At 45.2% G+C, this 20041-nt stretch overlaps 1 protein-coding gene across 1 annotated transcript in view; it reads left to right on the top strand.

Annotated features, from left to right (window-relative positions):
- OLFML2A (olfactomedin like 2A) overlaps window positions 1–20041 on the top strand; it is a 262018-nt gene that overhangs the window by 211359 nt on the left and 30618 nt on the right. The gene's annotated exons all lie outside the window — the stretch shown is intronic.

The following is a 20041-nucleotide window of genomic DNA, read 5'->3' on the forward strand; positions in this document are numbered from 1 at the left end:
AGCAACAAGCGTTCTAGTGCACATAGGTTCACACGTGAGAGCACGAACAGGCATCCTTGGTTTGCGCCAAACCAATGCATACCAACATACAAGTTGCACAGGCCCCACCAAAGAGTGTCCAACCAGGCCAATAGGTCTGTGCAGCCATATCAGACCAGCAACTGTCCAACCAAGTTTACAGTACTGGAGTGGGCAAGTGTTACCAAACAAAGGCCTATACTGCCAACCCACAAGACAGGAGCGGACAAACCTATCCCCTGTAGGATTTGCCCAGTTAAGGCCTCTATGAAAAGTGGGCAAGTGCCTCCAATAGAGGACTTGCTGAGCCTGATTGCCAAACAGGAACAGGCAATTCAAATCAAGACAGAACTGTCCGGGCAAGGCTGCTCGCCTTGATTTCGCGACTGGTGAATGACCTAAGACCCCACTAGAATGGAAATGACAAATGCTTGTAAAATGTGCCCAGATAAGACAGAGGCAGTCAAACATTATTAAGGAAAGCTCTGCTCAGCCTAGTAAAGGTGAGTGAGGCATAGTAACTACAGGTCCTGCCAAGGTCACTAAACATGAAGCTTATATACCACCAAGGAGAGGCCTCCAAGACCAAGATCACTAGACAGGAACAAGCAGGTTTTATGAAGGAAAATAAACATATTTTCCCAGGCATTCCCACTAGAGTGCCGTGGACAATTGATATGGAGGAAAGACCTGCCCACCTAATGTCTCTAATCAGAAATGTGTCAAGGGCTCCCCAAAAAACAAGCATTGGCATAGCCAATCAGTCTCGGCAATGGGAGTCTCTAATCACAGAGACGGTGAAAGGGGCGTTGTGGCATGGAATCAACCAATCAGCCTGCAGGCAGCGGATAAATGCTAGCAAATGTGCTACAATAACTTAAAGAATTTTGTGTGCCGCTACGGAGGAGTGCTGTTTTTCTTTTAGCTTGGGAAGCATAGGTAGAGGGAGGATCAACTACAAGGAAAGAGAAGGCATGTTACCACAGAGAAGTTACAAATACAAGAAGAGTGAAGCACGAAGGTAAAGGAAGGACTTTAGCACAGTGCAGGAACACCATGGTTACAGAAAATACGAGCATGTTCATGTGAAAAAAGCACGAGTAGAAACAAGGAACAACCACAGTGGAGAAAGAATTACAGCATAAGAGAGCACTACTAAATGCAGCTCACCTGGGAGTAAAGCCATGTGCACATGCATGGATAAATGGAGTAGATTATGCATGCCCACATGTGCACAGGGAAGGCCCACATATGCCAGGGGAAGAGTGCAGTGTCGGGCTTCGCTGGAAGTGGAGGGAGAGCTTGTTACATGTCTTGGCTGCAAAGCAGGAGAAGGACCTTCCACCCGCTCTGTTCCTGTAGAAGCGTGGGATGGTGGTTAGGGAGAGGTCAGCTCCCAAGTTTCTCTTGGGTGCGTGAAGGAGAGGCGGTTGTTGAGGTATTGGGGTCTGATGTTGTGGAGGGCTTTGTATGCATGTGTGAGCAGCTAGAAAGTTATACTTCGTTCGACGGGGAAGCAGTGGAGGTTGTGGAGGAGTTGGGTGATGTGGTTGTGCCTTGGGATGTTGAGGATTAGTCTGGCTGTCGAAGTTTAGTTTGGCTACTCTCTACAAGGGAGAGATGGGTGCACAAGAGATGCTGTTAAAGGTGGCACTGGGAGCCCGGGTACAGTTCCCTGGGGGAAGGAGCGAACAATGGTAATGCAGTGCTAGAGACAATTGCTAGAGCCCTGTTTGCCAGCTATGGTAATCCTGGACCCACCTGTTGATGCTGGCCAAGGCCTCGTGCTCCGCGGCTGTCAGGCTGGGGCAGTCCCCCTCTGGCTCACTGGCTTTTCCCGCCATCATTTTCTTTTCCTCATCAAAGAGAGTGGCGGAGGCAGCGCAAGTAGGGGAAAGCGACACCCCACTGGACTTCATGGGAGTGCTGCCATGTGGGGCAGTGGTGGAGGACACTAGTTAATGGAAGCCTCCAGGGGAGGTGGTGGCTGCATCAGACTCAACCTAAAGCTGCTTCCCGGGATCCCGGGGCCTACCGTGAACATGATGAGAGTACATGGAGAGAGACTGAAGGTCGGGGAGAAGCTGACACGGCACTCCCTGTTTTCTTTTATGTTGTTTTGTTTTTGGTGTGATGAAACAATAAACATACACCGCCAGCACAAATATGTTGTAATTGTGTGACATATTTGCACAGTGAAACCATGCCACAGCCGTGACCCATTGCCCCATCCATTCCCCATGCGCAGCCAATGATGGATGGACCAAATGAAAAGCAGGGCGGGATAAGAAGAGAAACTGGCACTCAGAGCAAATGAAAACACCAGTGCTCCTGAGGAGGGCTTGTAAACCAAGATAAAAGAAGTTCCTAAACTAGTCATAAAATGAGGGATAATGTAGGGATAGTGTACTCGGTCCCTGCTCTCAGGGAGGGGTAAACATTGGAAAAGGCATGACAAATGCATGCCAGGGATAAATGGGGGGAAAGCATAGGAGAGTGACAATGGAGCCAGCAAATGGGAAGCCTATGGGTGGGATGAAGCCCACAGAGTAGTTACAGCATGTCTCTTTAAGACAGCACATGCACTGTCTACAGCTGAGACCTAAAAATTAGTTCAGCCAATGCGCCTGTCCGTAGGTGCCAGGGAGGAAATACTCATCTATCCAAAAACACTAGACAGAATGGGGCAAGAACTACCAAAGATAAGCTTATCCAATAGCAGCAAAGACGCAGAATCTGGTGAATGCTCTCATGACACTCCAGAGAGAAGAATTACCCAACAGAAATGCTACAACACAGTAGGCTCCTCCTGCCAAGTAAAAACCTACGTAACCTAAGTACATATACATGAGTGAGCCATTGTCACCAGGGAGAGGCATGCCCAGGCAATGCCACTGTACCGCAGTGGGCACAAGCTGTCAAGATAAAGCCCCCTGTGCAAGAGCGAGCTAGTGCCAGCTGGGACGCCCCCGAGACAGGACCACTGTACTGCAGTGGGCACATGCTGCCAATGAGTAACTGCCCAGCACTGTGAATTACACAACACACATTACCCATTGTGTAACCACCCATATATCCGGTGGCACCGAAGCCTTAAAGAACTTATCCAACTTTATGCTAATATCGCTTCTTGGCTAGCACTTTTAAGATTACGTTCTGCTAAAGCTCAAATATTAATGTGCTTTGACATTTGAGACCTGACATTCGGTTTTTGGTCTTGGACTGACTGTGCTTCCACTCTGAGGAATTGTTTCAGTGTCCAACAATGAACTGTAACTGTGTAGCATTCTTCAAGCGAAAGAATGACTGTGTCATAGGCATTGCAGTTTCAAAACAAAATGGACAATAATACCTGTGGTTACTTTGTATTCTCAGATGGAAATGACTTTTTGTGATTTGCTAATAACATTGGCACCTTTGACGATTTGCATGAAATATACAGATAAAGTGGAGAACGGGGTTCTGTGGGCTCGGGTACCAGATGCTAGCCTGTTCCCCTAGTCCAGTACGGGATCCAGGAGACGCTCCGGGCAGTGCTTGATTTGTAAAAGAAAGCCTGCCGGTGCCCGAAGCTCTGCTCAGCAGCCCGCGGCCAATTCAATTAAACATTGGTGTGCCGAATATCAAGGCTGGTAGTCTTAAACCCAGCGCATTCCCCTTGAATCCACTACCAGACACTCCCCGCCTCTTTATCTCACTCTTGCAGTTTCCAACTTCCTCCTTTTGAGACGGTTTCTTGCGCCCAAAAAATATCTGTTGCAAAAAATAAGTGTCTGTCCCCAAAAATAAGTGCCTGTGCCCCCCATGGCAACCACCGGCTGAAATTAAGCTCTGGTCCAGGGAGTGCTGCAGTCTCATGGTTCTCCCAGGCATTCCAAGGGTAGAATGAGAATCGTATCCCGAATGGGCTGGTAGAACGTCCTGCGTGACGTGTGAGCGCTCAGACATCTCATGCTTGTCTTCTGTTTGTACTTAAGGGCGCGGGCGAGCTACCAATCTCGCATGTTTCGATGCACAAGATGCCTTTAGCTATGGGACATATTTGGAGTTTCACAATTATATCTTTTATTGGTTTTTGGCATTTGCTGACGTCTCCCTAGGGCAGCAACTTTGAAGCAATGCCAACTTTTCAACTCTAATTGATGTTAAGCTTATTATATCATTTCCCGTCTTCTCCCAGATGTTCGGAAACTGATGGTTAATTATGGCACACATTGTTCGATCACGGGTTGAACAAATAAACAGAAGTGCGCTGAGGACTGGGTGGCTACATTGTTTGGTATATGTAGAAGAAATGTTTTTTAATGCAGTTTTAGGATTTCCAGGCTCAAGTATGTTGATTTGCCCAGAATTGCTTGATTTTTTTTAGGTCTGGGTTTTGACAGCCCGGCTGCCAAACAGACTGATTGATAACAATATACATGGAGTGAGCTTTGTGTGCGCTCCTTTAAGCCATTGGTTTTCTTCAACCAGTCTCGTACAGCCATTGGCTGGATTCTTTGTCAGTAACATCTTGGTTCAGCCCAAGGGAGTAGTCATCTCTTACCTAATTGGCTGACTGTATCATTCTGTCTCCAGTCGATTGTTTGCACTGAGCTGCACGAGGAACTACTGTACAACTATGGCCCTCTTGGCTGACTCCCTCCTGTCTGTCGCTCTCTATGTGCTAAAGCAGCATAATTGAGCACATTAACCCGAGATCTGTTGTCTTTGTCAAAGCTTGTTTAGTCACATGATGAAGCTGTGGCTAGCACCTGGCTCTTTAGGATCCATGTTCCTCCAAATATATCCTTCCTTGCTTTCTCTCCCCTAGATTTTCCCTTTAGTCTCTTTTTGCCATCGGGAACGGAATATTTTATAAAACGAGCATTGGCAAAGGACAAAGCGCTCCACTTTTGACTTTGCCAGCACCGGCCCGCTTGGCTCTGTCAGTGCCTTTGGGCAATGCTGTAAAAGAAAAAGAACAAAGTGATAATGCACATGTGCCCATCATCATGCATGCGCATGTATGCTTTATGATTCTATGGCATCCACAGCATGAGGACGCATGTGCGTGCCACCACACACGTACACACATTCATCACGATGCAGTATGTTGTTTCAATTTACCATTCCACGTTCACAGATTGGCTTCTTGGAGCAGTAGATTAAAAAATAATAAAAAGTTCACCAAAGAGCATTTTTTCATAGAAAAGTGCAGAATGGTAGCAAATTACAGCATCCGGGTCACCTGGAAATAAATAAAAAATAAATTAAAAAAAGGTCCGACATGATGGGAGGGGTAGCACTGGTTGAGCCAGCAGTGGGAGTAAACAGTAATGGCGGAGGGGCCTTTCTGATTTGCAAAATGTGCTTGGTGACGCATACCGAATCTCAACCAGGAAGGGCGTGAACGGGGAATCCCCTCCCAACTGTGACTAGATATGGCATGTATTAATGGTTGATCAGTTACCGACACCTCGATAATTTACATCTCATTACTAGTTGATGGTCCCTTGGTCATGCTTCCAATCAGCTTAATTTCCTTTGATATTGTATCAATTTATTGGTTATAATGCAATAGTAATAAAAAACAAGGGAGAAGAATATCATGTTTTGTAAAAAAAAGAGTTGTAAATATAATGTTGCAGAAAAGTCAGTAAACATATTACACCTGCTCTATACAAATTGCTATGTTATAGAATTATTTAGTCTAAAAACGAAGAAATTGTTTGATAGCAAATAGCATGAAAATGAATGTGGGGAAAAGGCGGAAGGCAGGGTATCTCAGAGGATAACACCCATCACATAACTTGAATTTAAATCTCGACAGCTACAACCCAAGAACCGCTGAGCTGCACGCGGAGCTGCACGCGGAGCTGCGCCCTCATCGCCAGAGGAACGGCTCAGTTCAAAATAGGAAAGGGAGTTGTGGGAAACTCCTAGATTAGCATCCCTAGTGAAAAAGTTGTATTTCAACCTCAAATGCCTGCCATAACCTTCTTTCATTCGAAGTGGGTGTTGATGATATTGGATCCAAATGAGGTAATCCATTGTCTGGAACGCTAAATTCTTCGGTCATTTTCTGGCTGGAAATCGATGGGATTTCACTTAAGAAACCCGTGAAAATTAGAAAGCATATCATTTCCTGGCAAAATAGAGCATTGTTGATGCCTGGGCGTGCTTCAGCGGGGAGAGTCTCCTTAACTGTGTGGGTCCCAGATCATATCCCTTTTCAATCTCCCATCATTTCAGTGACATGTGCTTTGCTAATAAAACCTAAGAGGGATGTTGTGTCTCTGTCTGAAGCTTTTAGGCACTTCAGCTGTCCAGGGAAGTATTTAGCAGAGGCACAGTGAACCAAAGCATGCCTCCGGATCGAAAAGGAGGCCTTTGAAAACTAGACCAGAGGGAACGCGTCCAATTCTTCATATTTATCCACAAGTAAAGAATTTAATCTTTCCTAAATGCAAATGTCCACGTCCACCGGTCAGCCAAAGGCTCTAATATCCAGTAGGTCTTAAAATGCACTAGTCCCACTGGAGGGTGTTTGCATGCAGTCTTTTTTTGTAATTTCATCTGTCTGGAGGGCCACCTTTTGGCTTCTCAAGCACAGATTCATGGCGTTTGAATCTGCTAAGCTCCGCGTTCTGTCTATTCTAAGCACAACGTCTCAGGAAACCGCATTGTTGGAGGGGATGCGATGCCGACAGATTGTCCCAGAGGGATAAAGCATATCTTTAATTTTGATTGTGAGTCTATGGGGAGTCTGTTTCCTTTTCGCCTGCCGCAGCAAATTGTTTGAATATCAGGCGGCTGCGTGGTGGCTTAGAATGTTGGGTTCTGCCATTAGAAACAAACAGGGACCCACAGGATTGCTTTGCTTGGATTGAGGTACAGCTCATCAACCGGACAAAGGGTTCAAGAACATTTGCTGCTGGTCTCAGTCTGCTAAAAATATGTTCAGCAGTCATGGAATTTAGGTCACGCGTGTGGACACAGATTTGATATCCGCCTGTCTGCTTAAAGTTTGCAAAGACACCCTATTGAAATATCTTGCAATAACAGTATATGAGAGGTTGAAGTCCGACAAGTTGCCTTTTTGCTTGAAGGTCCAGCAAAGATGGATTAGCTGTGAAAATGTGGGAAATTACTATGAAATATTTATTTATTTATTACATTGTTGATGTTTTTTCATCCATTACTTTCTCTAATTTGAGAATCTCCAGTTGTTAATATGAAGAAAAAAAGTGTAAACTAAGAGGAAGATGGCGGTAACTTCTATAAGACCTCTTAGGTATGATCTTGGAAAGCCGCCATACTGAAAGCACACACTAAGATCAGGCATTGGTCATGGGACCCTGGTGCTGTGTCAGGGTTTTCAGACAAAACCACCTCAAGTTTAGGGGAAAGGCAACTTAAGCAAGAGATGTTTCTTCTTTTGGCTTCATGAATGTATGAAAGGTCTACATAGCGCTTCCAGCTGAGACGACTCAGGTCGACCTCCACTTCAACGCCTCCTCTGTCTTCATTCCACAGGTAAACTGACCCAGAAAGAGGGGATTTATCAGCTCAGGTTGGTAAGACAGAGCCTTCATTTCCTGAATATTGACCTCCTAATGGCTGCTTTTGGTGCTTGTCTACCCACCTCTTAACTTTCAAAGGAGGCATCTAAATGACCACGCCACAAAGGAAAACAGGGGCCCGAAAAAAGCTGCCGGAAGGATCTTACAGTCCAATTTCAGAGACCTATTCAGAGTCAGCTCAGAATCAGAACATCCCTCCAGCCTACTCCTGCCAGGCTCCAGGGAGCCTGCCCAGCTTCACGGATGCAATATGTACCACCAGCGCTTGCCCACTTTGAGTCAGATGATTACGCCTCATTTATAGCAGGACCTTTGCTCAATCGAATTTTAGAGTCAGAAAATGGAGAAGAAATTCAAGACTGAAACTGCGATGTGGAAGACTTGTGAAGATTGCAGTGTATTTAAGCGCAGAAGCCTCCAACTTCTGCCTAAGGTTGTTTATTGCAATGAATGTTTCCCAGATATTTTAGATATTTTAGGTCTCGCTTGTGTAGTGCATGCGCTCTCGCTTGCAAGAGATATTGTGTTCTGAAAGGGGCTTGGAGCCCGCCCACTCCTTACCATTCATTGGCTCCACTGTCACTCTTATTTGCCGCCTAGCAATTGGCCAGTGCGTCCTGGCATCACTTCCTCTTCTTTCGTGCGGCACATGGATCCTGTGCTGATTGCTTTATCTTGATTCGGGTCCTTCCACTGCTGCAGCTGTGATTCAGGTACTATTTTGCTTTTTTTTCTTTCTGCTTCTTCCCTCCACCTACTCGTTTTCTCTGTTGTTCACTCCCTTCCACCCCCACCCTTCTGTTGCCTGTGTTAATTATTTCCACATTATTAAGCGAATCTATTGGCTTTGCCAATGCATGTTTTTTTAGTCTGTATATTACTTCTAAACATTCTTCTCGATATGGTTCTAGTTCGATGGTAGGCATGCTACCTGGCTCTCGAAGAAAGCCATATTATATGAGGTGAGTAATGCCGCATTTCTCCTGGCAGCATGGCTAATAACTTTGATTCATTATTTTATTTGTTTTTATTTACCACACAGAGATCAGCAGTTGTTTCAATTCACTTTGGGGGAATGGGAGAGCAAAAAATAAAAACAGGTTGTGCAGCAGCGCATAATGCAACCAGCACGAACCCGGAAGCAATGCACAATCCAGAAAACACAAAGCCCTGCAGCAGAATCCAGATAACACAGAGCCCTGCAGCAACGCACAATCCAGACAATACAGAACCCCTCAACAATACATAATCCAGACAACACAGAGCCCTGCAGCAACGCACAATCCAGACAATACAGAACCCTGCAACAATGCATAACATAATCCAGACAACACAGAGCCCTGCAGCAACGCACAATCCAGACAATACAGAACCCTGCAACAATGCATAACATAATCCAGACAACACAGAGCCCTGCAGCAACGCACAATCCAGACAATACAGAACCCTGCAACAATGCATAACATAATCCAGACAACACAGAGCCCTGCAGCAACGCACAATCCAGACAATACAGTACCCCTCAACAATACATAATCCAGACATCACAGAGAGCTGCAGCAGAATCCAGATAACACACAGCCCTGCAGCAATGCACAATCCAGACACTACCGAACCCTGCAAAAATGCATAATCCAGACAATACAGAACCCCTCAACAATACATAATCCAGACAACAGAGTCCTGCAGCAATGCTCATTGCAGACAAAACAGAACCCCTCGATAATACATAATCCAGACAACACAGAGAGCTGCCGCAGAATCCAGATAACACACAGCCCTGCAGCAATGCACAATCCAGACACCACAGAACCCTGCAAAAATGCATAGTCCAGACAATACAGAACCCCTCAACAATACATAATCCAGACAACAGAGGCCTGCAGCAATGCTCATTGCAAACAATACAGAACCCCTCCATAATACATAATCCAGACAACACAGAGAGCTGCAGCAGAATCCAGATAACACAGAGCACTACAGCCAACACAAAACCCTGCAGCAACGCACAATCCAGACAATACAGAACCCTGCCGCAATGCACAATCCAGACAATACAAACCCCCCCAACAATACATAATCCAGACAACAGAGCCCTGCAGCAATGCACAATCCAGACAATACGGAGCCCTCGACAATACATAATCCAGACAACACAGAGCAATGCACAGTAAAGCCAACACAGAACCCTGCAGCAACGCACAATCCAGACAATACAGAACCCAGCAGCAACGCACAATGCAGACAATACAGAACCCAGCAGCAATGCACAATCCAGAAAATACAGAACCTGCAACAATGCAGAATCCAGACAACACAGAACCCTGCAGCAATGCACAATCCAGACAGTACAGAACACAGCAACAATGCATACTCCAGACAACAGAGCCCTGCAGCACTGCACAATCCAGACAATACAGAACCCGTCGACAATACATAATCCAGACAACAGAGCCCTGCAGCAATGCACAATCCATCCAACACAGAACCCTGCAGCAATGCACAATCAAGACAGTACAGAACACAGCAACAATGCATACTCCAGACAACAGAGCCCTGCAGCACTGCACAATCCAGACAATACAGAACCCGTCGACAATACATAATCCAGACAACACAGAGCCCTGCAACAATGCATAATTCGGACAACACGTAGCCCTGCAGCAGTGCAAAATCCAGACAAGACAGAGCCCTGCAGCAATACAGAGTCCAGACAACACAGAACCCAGCAGCAATCCATAAACACAGAACCCTGCATCAATGCACAATCCAGGCAACACAGAACCCTCCAGCAATTCACAGTCCAGACAACGCAGAGGCCTGCAGCAATTCACAGTCCAGACATCACAGAGCCCTGCAGCAATGAACAATCCAGCCAATACAGAACCCTACAGCAACGCACAATCTAGACAATACAGAACTACTCAACAATGCATAATCCAGAAAACATAGAGCCCTGCAGCAATTCACAGACCGGACAACACAAAGCCCTGCAGCAATTCATAGTCCAGAAACATAGAGCGTTGCAACAATGACCAATCCAGCCAGCACAGAACCCTGCAGCAATGCACAATCCAGATAACACAGAGCCCTGCAGCAGTACAGAATCCAGACAACACATAGCCCTGCAGCAATACAGAGTCCAGACAACACAGAACCCTGCAGCAATGCACAATCAAGACAGTGCAGAACACAGCAACAATGCATACTCCAGACAACAGAGCCCTGCAGCAATGCACAATACAGACAAAACAGAACCCCTCAACAATACATAATCCAGAAAACACAGAGCCCTGCAACAATGCATAATTCGGACAACACGTAGCCCTGCAGCAGTGCATAATCCAGACAACACAGAGCCCTGCAGCAATACAGAGTCCAGACAACACTGAGGCCTGCAGCAACGCACAATCCAGACAATCCAGAACCCTGCAATAATGCATAATCCAGACAACACAGAGCCCTGCAGCAATGCACAGTCCAGACAACGCAGAGCCCTGCAGTAATGCACAGTCCAGACAACACTGAGGCCTGCAGCAACGCACAATCAAAAAAATGTAGAACCCCTCAACAATTCATAATCCAGACAACCAAACCCTGCATCAATGCACAATACAGAAAATACAGAACCCTGCAACAATTCATAATCCAGACAACACAGAGCCCTGCAGCAATGCACAATCCATACAATACAGAACTCTGCAACAATGCATAACATAATCCAGACAACACAGAGACCTGCTGCAATGCACAGTCCAGACAACACAGAGCCCTGCAGCAACGCACAATCCATACAATACAGAGCCCTGCAGCAATGCACAGTCCAGACAACACAGAGCCCTGCAGCAACGCACAATCCATACAATACAGAGCCCTGCAGCAATGCACAGTCCAGACAACACAGAGCCCTGCAGCAACGCACAATCCATACAATACAGAACCCTGCAACAATGCATAACATAATCCAGACAACACAGAGCCCTGCAGCAACGCACAATCCGAAGCCTGCAGCAATGCTTAATCCAGCCAACACAGAACCCTGCAACAATGCAAAATCCAGACAACACAGAGTCCTGCAGCAATGCACAGTCCAGATAACACAGATCCCTGCAGCAATGCACAATCCGAGCCCTGCAGCAATGCACAATCCAGACAATACAGAACCCAGCAGCAACGCAAAATCCAGACAACACAGAGCCCTGCAGCAATGCACAATCCGAGCCCTGCAGCAATGCACAATCCAGACAATACAGAACCCAGCAGCAACGCAAAATCCAGACAACACAGAGCCCTGCAGCAATGCACAATCCGAGCCCTGCACAATCCAGACAATACATAACCCTGCAACCATGCATAACATAATCCAGACAACACAGAGCCCTGCAGCAATGCATACTCCAGACAACAGAGCCCTGCAGCAATGCACAGTCCAGACAACACACAGCCCTGCAGCAACACACAATCCAGACAATACAGAGCCCTGCAGCAACGCACAATCCAAACCCTGCAGCAATGCGCGATCCAGATGACATGAAGCAGGGCAGCACTGCACAATCAAACCAATCCAAAGCCAAGCAGCAATGCATAATCCAGTCAACATAGAATCCTGCAGCTATGCACAATCCAGATAACACAGAAGTCTGCAGAAATGCACAATGCAGCCAACACAATACCCAGTAGCAATGCCCTGCAGCAATGCACAATCCAACCAACAGATGACCCGGCAGCAATGCAAGGTTAAGACAACACAGAACTTGCACTGCACAATCAAACCAACAAAGAGGCGTGTAGCATCCAGGCAGCACAGAGCTCTGCAGCACTGCACAATCCAGACAACACAGAATCCTTCACACAAACAAGTTGTGCTGCGACACACAATGTATACAAAACAGAGATTGTGTTAATTTGCAATCTAGATAACACAGAGCCATGTGCCAACGCACAGTCAGCACAAATCAATTGTGTATTAACACACAACCCACACCATATGGAGCCATCTGTAAATACACAATCCCAGTGGCATAACACAAAATAATGCACCCTCCCACCCCCTTTTGCAAGATGTGATGAGGGGGCCTTGAGTCTCCTATATCTTAGAGATATTAATTTATTGGCCTTTGGCTGAATTTGGGGGGGGGGAGGGCTTGTAGGGTTGGTGTCCCATGGGCGGTTGGGGTCCTCCTGGGCCGCAGGGGCCTATGTTACACCCTTTCACAATCCAGACAATGCTGTGCTGTGTGGTAATACACACTCCATGCAACACAGGTTCATGTGATAGCACACATTCTATGTGGAAATGCACAGTCAGCCAAGGCACATTTAGTCAACACTGATCCATGTGACAAAACACAATGAAGACAACACAATGCACACAGAACAGAGCAGTGAAAGAATGTACAATTACATCAGATGAGAGCTGCAAGGGGAGAGGATGTGGCCTAACAGCTAGGGTGGTGGACCTCAAATCTGGGGAACTGGGTTTGAGTCTCGGCAATGACGCTGAACATCCTGTGATTCTGGGCAAACCACTTAATCTCCCCGTGCCTACAAAAAACTGAATGTATCCCCATGTAATGCAACTGGTGCTATGTAAAGCGCTCTGATACTCGATTCGGGTCAAGTTCGCACTATATAAAACTCTGTAAAAAAAAAAAAAGCACAATTCAGACGACTCCTAGCCGTGTGTCTAAGTACAACCATAACAAATGTCATACAACACAGCTCCAAGTGTCAATGCACAATTAGAGCCGTGTGTCAATGCACAACTCAGCCAACTCCTAGCCGTGTGCCTAAGTACCACCTTAGCAAATGTCATAATTATTACAGATTACACACCAATTAACCCCATACACTGTGAAGAATACGACATGGAGTGTTATTTGTGGTTTAAGTGTGTGTTAACAATGCAATGCACAGCACCGGGCAGGGTTTCAATAGGCAACCCACACAACAGAGAGCTGGGTGTAAATACACAATCCAGACAACACAGAGCCACATGTCACGTGCAACCTAGACACCGCAGAACCATGTGTCAATGCACAATCAAGAGAAGTGTGTCAATGCACAACTCAGTCAACATAGAGCCATGGGTCAATGTACAACTCAGACAACATAGAGCAATGTGTCAATTCACAATCTAGACAACACAGATCCGAGTGTCAATACACAATCTAGAGCTGTGTGTCAATGCACAACACAGACCATAGAGGGAGAGCAGTTGGCCTAACGGCTAGGGTGGTCGACCTTAAATCTGGGGAACCGGGTTCGAGTCTCAGCAATGGCAGCTGAACATCCTGTGATTCTGGGCAAATCACTTAATCTCCCCCTGCCTAACAAAAATGAATGGGTCCTCATGTAACACAACTGGTGATATGTAAAGCGCTCTGTTACCCGATACCGGGTCAAGTTTGCGCTATATAAAACTCCGTAAAAAAAAAAACCAGCCAACAAAGAGCCACGTATCAATGCACAATCCAGAGTCTTGTGACAATGCACAACCAGACAATCAATGAACGATATAAATCCGTGTGTCAATTGACAATGCAGACAACATATAGCAGTGTATCAATGGACAACATAGAGCCAGGTGCCAATGCACAATCCAGAGTTTTGTGTCAATGAACAACCATAATTTGACAACACAGAGCCAAATGAGCATACGCAACCAGACAACACAGAGTTGTGTGTCAACTTGTAATGCACAATCTAGAGCCGTGAAACAATGAGTAATCCAGTCAATATAGGGCAGTGTTGAAACTTGCAACCCACAGAATGCAGAGCTGCGGGTCAATGTGCAACCCACACAACACAAAACAGTGCGGCTGTGAATATAATTAGGGCAGCCCAGAATCTTTCCTCAATGCTCAATCCAGACTGCCAGCAGAAAGAGACCATTCTAAGACGCTGTACAAATACCAAGGACAGAGCACAATGTGTGACCCTGGTCAAAGAGCAGGTCCCTAACAAGGAGCTCCGGAGGCCGCCACACCGGCTCAAATTAAGCAGTGCGTTCCAGGCCAGCCAAAGAACCCCCACTTTCTTCCATGAACTCTCCAAATATCAGGATTGCGTGGGGTCAGTAGAACACTATGCATAATATAAATATTTAAAAATATAATTTGTCCTTTTCAATAGCACCTGCTATAATCTGCATTGGAAGGATGAAAGGCTGAATCCACCTTATTAGGTTTTAATTGTGGGACTTGAAGGCTACAAAATGACCTCTGCAGCGGAAGCTTAACCCACTGAGACATGTTCCCACAATCCATACATTCATGCATGTCTTACAAGTAAGAGCATCCTAGTAGTGCTAATGACAGACCTTCCAGCGGCTGTATAGAAATGTGTCCATTTTGAATGTGATTACAGAGTTTTAACATAGTTGGGAAAAATTAAAGGGACATTTTAAAAGTAATAATAGGCTTGAAATGGACCTCCGTGCCAGGATCTGAAATGAAACTAAAACCAGCATCCTGTGCGGATGTGTGGTCACGGAAACCATACAATGTGCAATTGACACACGCGTCGTGAACTGATTTTACTCTTATGTTGACCTACAGGTGCCATTACAACTTCTCCTCACCACCAGCTTTGCACAGCCAAACACAAGCACGCACAAGTATCAGTTGGAATCTAAGTGCCAGAGGCGCTGGAAGTAGGGGTGCGGGACCCCCAGTATAAATGTGCTGGAGTTCAGAAAGTAAAAAAGTAATAAAGACGCACTCACATTCTGTTTTTATCTTGTCACATCTGCTATTGGTTTAAAGACAGAGTTCAAATGTCAGGCTAAGCCTTCTCTCAAATTGTTGCTTATTCATTTACATTTCTGTCTGTGACTCCAAAGCTAGGGGATTTTGTAAAATTAAATATCTGATTATATAATTTAAACGTTCTTTTGTAATACACAAGAACGTTTCAATTCCTGCAAATTACGTTTCTGTTTTTAATCTTGTGTCAAGGAAACACCATTAACAACTATTTTTAGCTCACCCACATACAATTGTAATACAGGTCTGACAGTTTCACAAAGGCAGATAATAATGTCGCACACTGCACCCAACCCCGTTCATACTAGGGATCTCAGAGCCATCATGGGGTCATTTTGGGGTGGCCAGGGGTCGCAGAGTTGGCCCCTTGCGACCCCTAGCACTGCCTTTGTGAACCCTGGCCTCAGAGGTGGCAAAATCAGTTCCAGGAGCATAGGAGCACCTCATCCTTATGAGTGTCGGTTCCGGCTCCACACTCCTTGTTTTCTGCCAATTTTTATTACACTAATATCGGATAATATTACATTATTCACTATTAGTGTAATAGAAATTGAGTACAATTAGCAGGAATTGGACCTTTCCTGGCATCTGAAGTAAGTGAAAAATGCATGTTGTGTGCATGATTGCATGAGAGTGTGTCTTTATGTGAGGGAGAGTGCGTGTTTATGTTAGGGAGAGTGTGTCTTTATGTGAGGGAGAGTGCGTGTTTATGTGAGGGAGAGTGTGTGTTTATGTGAGGGAGAGTGCGTGTTTATGTGTGTGTATGTGTAAGCTTGAGTATATGTGAGAAAGTGAGTGAGGTCAGCAACAGGTAATCGGTGATAATGTGTCTGTATGAGTTACTCAGAGTGAGTGAGACTGAGTGACTGTAAGACTGATTGCAAGGGAGTGAATGTGAGTGAGTGTTGGAGTCTGAGAATCACTGTGAGTGAGAATGAGCAAGAGTGATAAGAAGTGATTGAGAATAAAGAGTTAGAGTGATTGTAAGTGCAAGTGCAAGTGAGTGTGAGTGACAAGGTAGGATTGAGTCAGAATAAGAGTGAATTTGAGTGAGTGTATGAGTGAGTCTGTGAGTGATAATAAGTGACAGTGAGTTATGGAATGAAAGTAAAATTAAGTTCAGGAGAGTGCGTGACGATGAATGAGTGGATGCAAGTTAATGAAATTGAATAGGTGAGAGTGAGTGAGTGAGAAGAGTAAGTGAATGTAAGTGAGTGTGAGTGGGAATGAGGTATTATACTTGTGTGTCTGTCGCTTGCCCTGGTATAGTGAAGGTCACTCTTGTCTTGGGAGGCACAAATGGCAAAATACTGGCCTTTGCAATTCTTAGCATGACAGGCACCAGCGTCAATATACTGTCAGACTGGAGGTCTTTTTTGGCATAACAGTAGGATACTGGCACTGGCATATGAGAGGTAATTAGTAATGGAGGCAGATTTGTGGTCATTTCACTGTGGGACAACCACTGACACACTCTGGACGGTGACTGTTATTTTGTTTTCTTTTTACGGGTGCCCCCGTGCCTCGGCTGCCCTCCGCACTGTGCCCACTGGCATTTCACCACCAACAGCAGTGCTATTTAATTAAGCACTGCAGTGAAGGCGGGAACATGTCTGTCGGCATAATACGTTGTGGGCAAAAGTCTGCATACCCTGGAAGCAGTTCTTGGGATAATGGTAAAATACTGGTAAAGAGGTCATCCTTCGTCTGTGGAGTACCTGTGGAAAAAATCTGAAGCTGGCATATTTGAGAAAATACTTGGCATGAGGCACCCATGGCAAAAAGCTGGCACTAGCACATTGGAGGTAAATATTGTAATGAGAGAAGTCAACTGTGGCATATTAGAGGGGAAGCCACGACAAAATGCTGGCCCTGACACGTTGAGGCAATGTTTGACATAATGGTTACCCATGGGGTATGGAAAGCAATAATGGCAACCTTCTGGCTCTGGCATATTGTATGTAATGTTTGGCCTAGATGGGCACCCATGACAAAATGCTGCCTCTGGCACATGGGGCACCAATGGTACATTTTGGAAAAATGAGGTGAACTCCTGGGAGTGTCTGGTTTCATTGACTTGGCGCACCATGAAAGCACGTGAATATGTAAGGAGTGTTCTTTCAAAGTCTATAGCTTGCAAAAAAAAATTTTTAAATCTGTGCTTTGAAATTTGTCCCTATTTTTGCAAATATTTTCTCTGGTGCAGGACCCCTCCGAACCCTCTTGGAGGAAGTCTGCCCCACTTGCCACAATTGAGGGACATTATTACACCCCAGAACTTTGAAAAATCATGTCAGCACCCTAATATAGATGGTATCTAAAATACATGTGTCCATGTTGTGTTGTTATACTAATCATCCAGTTATTATTGAGGTTCACCAGTGTCACTTATTGTGATGTCATCAGAGTTATAGTCGTATCACAAGACCTCTGGGGGAAAATCATTGTCAAAGGTAATATGATGTCACTACCTGCAATGTCATTAAGGTCAATGGGCGTTTGATGTCACCAGGGCACAAGTCCTAAAAAAAGAAGTGGGGGGACTAACCTAGTTAATCAGTATGCAAGTGACATCATGGCGTGTGACATCATGGCGTGTGACATCACAGCACGGGCCATCAAAGGAAGTGCCATCATAAGAAGTGACATCAGATCTTATGCCCACACATATATGTTTAACATGTCTATCATTAGTACATTAAAGCACTTTTTGACTATACAGGGAAACTCTCCTGATTTAGGCAGAAGATTCACACTTTTGTTAGCTACGCATTAAATAATGTTGCCTTTTGTCAGCGTAAACTTCCTCTACCCATAGTGCTTTACAAGAAAAAATAGTGACACTTAAATTATTACAATGCCTCCTCAGGGGTAGTCAGCACTATATAAATGCTATTTATTTTGTGTAAATACTGGGAAAGACCAACTCATCTGACAATCTTACAGTGCATGCATATCTCATAAACAGAGCCCGAACAAAGTGAAAAGCTGCCTCTCCTAAGTATGTGTGAAGTGCTAACAAAGTGTGAGCCTTTGTTTCATCTCTGCTTCATGTGCTTCTAGTGTGAGGCTCCTGACTGCTGCCAGCCAGGAGACTCCAACAAAAGGAGGTCTGATGACCCCTCTAGTTGGACCTTTGTTATTGGCCTAGCAGGAGTCTGAAACGCCCATCCCCTCCTGCACTTTGTTGCAGATCGAAAGCAGACAACAACGTGCAGGCGCTGCTGAAAGTGTCCCGGTGTTTGCAAATTACACCAGGACGCATTCAGCATATTTTTCCGTGGGGCCCAACTTCTTGGCCGCGTGGACGGCGTCCACCCTGTGAAAATAGTGTGTGGACACCGTCCACCCGCGTGTGCCCCCGACTTGTTCCCTGGAAGTCACTTCCGCTACTCCTGGTTTTTTGATGAATTGACCTCCACGAGAAATCGGAGTCTGAACAACTGATCAACAATAATACTATTGGATGCTTCCCATTACTATATGTGGAACTCACTGATGATATGTGCCACACTATGGAGGTGAGGGTTCATCAACCCATCTAAGTGCGCACAATTATGCTAAGATGTTTGGCTGTTTCTATCAGAGGTTGTATACTTCTTTTATGTTTGTGCTTCTTCAGAGAGAGCGTAGTCTTTTCACACGTCTCGGTATCTCTTTGTTGTGTTAGCTACCTATGTTGTGCATGTGCTGTGTGAGTGAGAGTATTGTATGATGCTCATGCTGATGCTGCCGTCTGTCCTTTTCTTATCCATTGTGATAAGCAAGGTTGAGATGCTGCTGTCCACGTTGTGCAGTTGTTGTGCTCGGTATAAAACCTTCCACTCTACAAACAATCAATGTCCATTATCAATGCTTGTTTTAAGGCATGACGCAAACGTCATAAAGTGTGTGAGAAATGTTACATTTTGGTTTTACATGTGAAACAAGCATTTTGTTTTTGAAGTAGGCAGCATTGTAACATTTGTAAACATAAATGGGAAGTGACTCGACGTCATGTGTAGCACCAGCAGCCAGTTCTAGCATCTTAGCCAGCACTACTTTGCATGCTGAAGACCTGAGGCCCAAGAAGTAGAGTTCAAATTAAAACTACAAGCCCCACAATGCAACCTGCTGTTAGCTGATAATGGCCAATGGTGTCATAGTGCCACTTGGCAGACTTCCAAGCACTCACTGAGCGCAGGCACAGAGACCTGAGAAGACGGCGAGCAGCCTTTCCAGCACCTCTGACACAACTTGAACTTTCTACTGGTGAAGGACATTTATCCTGAAACATGTCTTAAGATCCACCTCACTGGCTGAGCCAACAATGGCGAAAACCAAAAACTTCTACTGAAGCAAGTGTTACCATGCACTGCATTTACCATAATGCACCTGGGTGAACTGAGTGCTGTGATGAGAGGCAGTCTGCTCCCTTTCCCCTTTATATGCAAATTGAATAATTGAAACACAAATCAAAATTCTGGCAGCAATAAGGCCCTCATTAAGAGCGTCCTGTTTATTGGCGATATGTGTCGTAATAGGCATATCAATTACCGGGCCACTGGTAATTAAGGCTTAAATCTATTCTTTATTACCAAAATGAGTTTATTTAAAAATATATATATATATTTGAAAACCTTTCCCTGGTGGGCATAATATTGTGATATTTTTTAATTTTCAAATATATCGGTCCGCCTAAAACGAAGTTGG

This window comes from Triturus cristatus, chromosome 1_2 (genome assembly GCF_964204655.1).
Source record: "Triturus cristatus chromosome 1_2, aTriCri1.1, whole genome shotgun sequence".
In the NCBI taxonomy this organism is placed as follows: domain Eukaryota; kingdom Metazoa; phylum Chordata; class Amphibia; order Caudata; family Salamandridae; genus Triturus; species Triturus cristatus.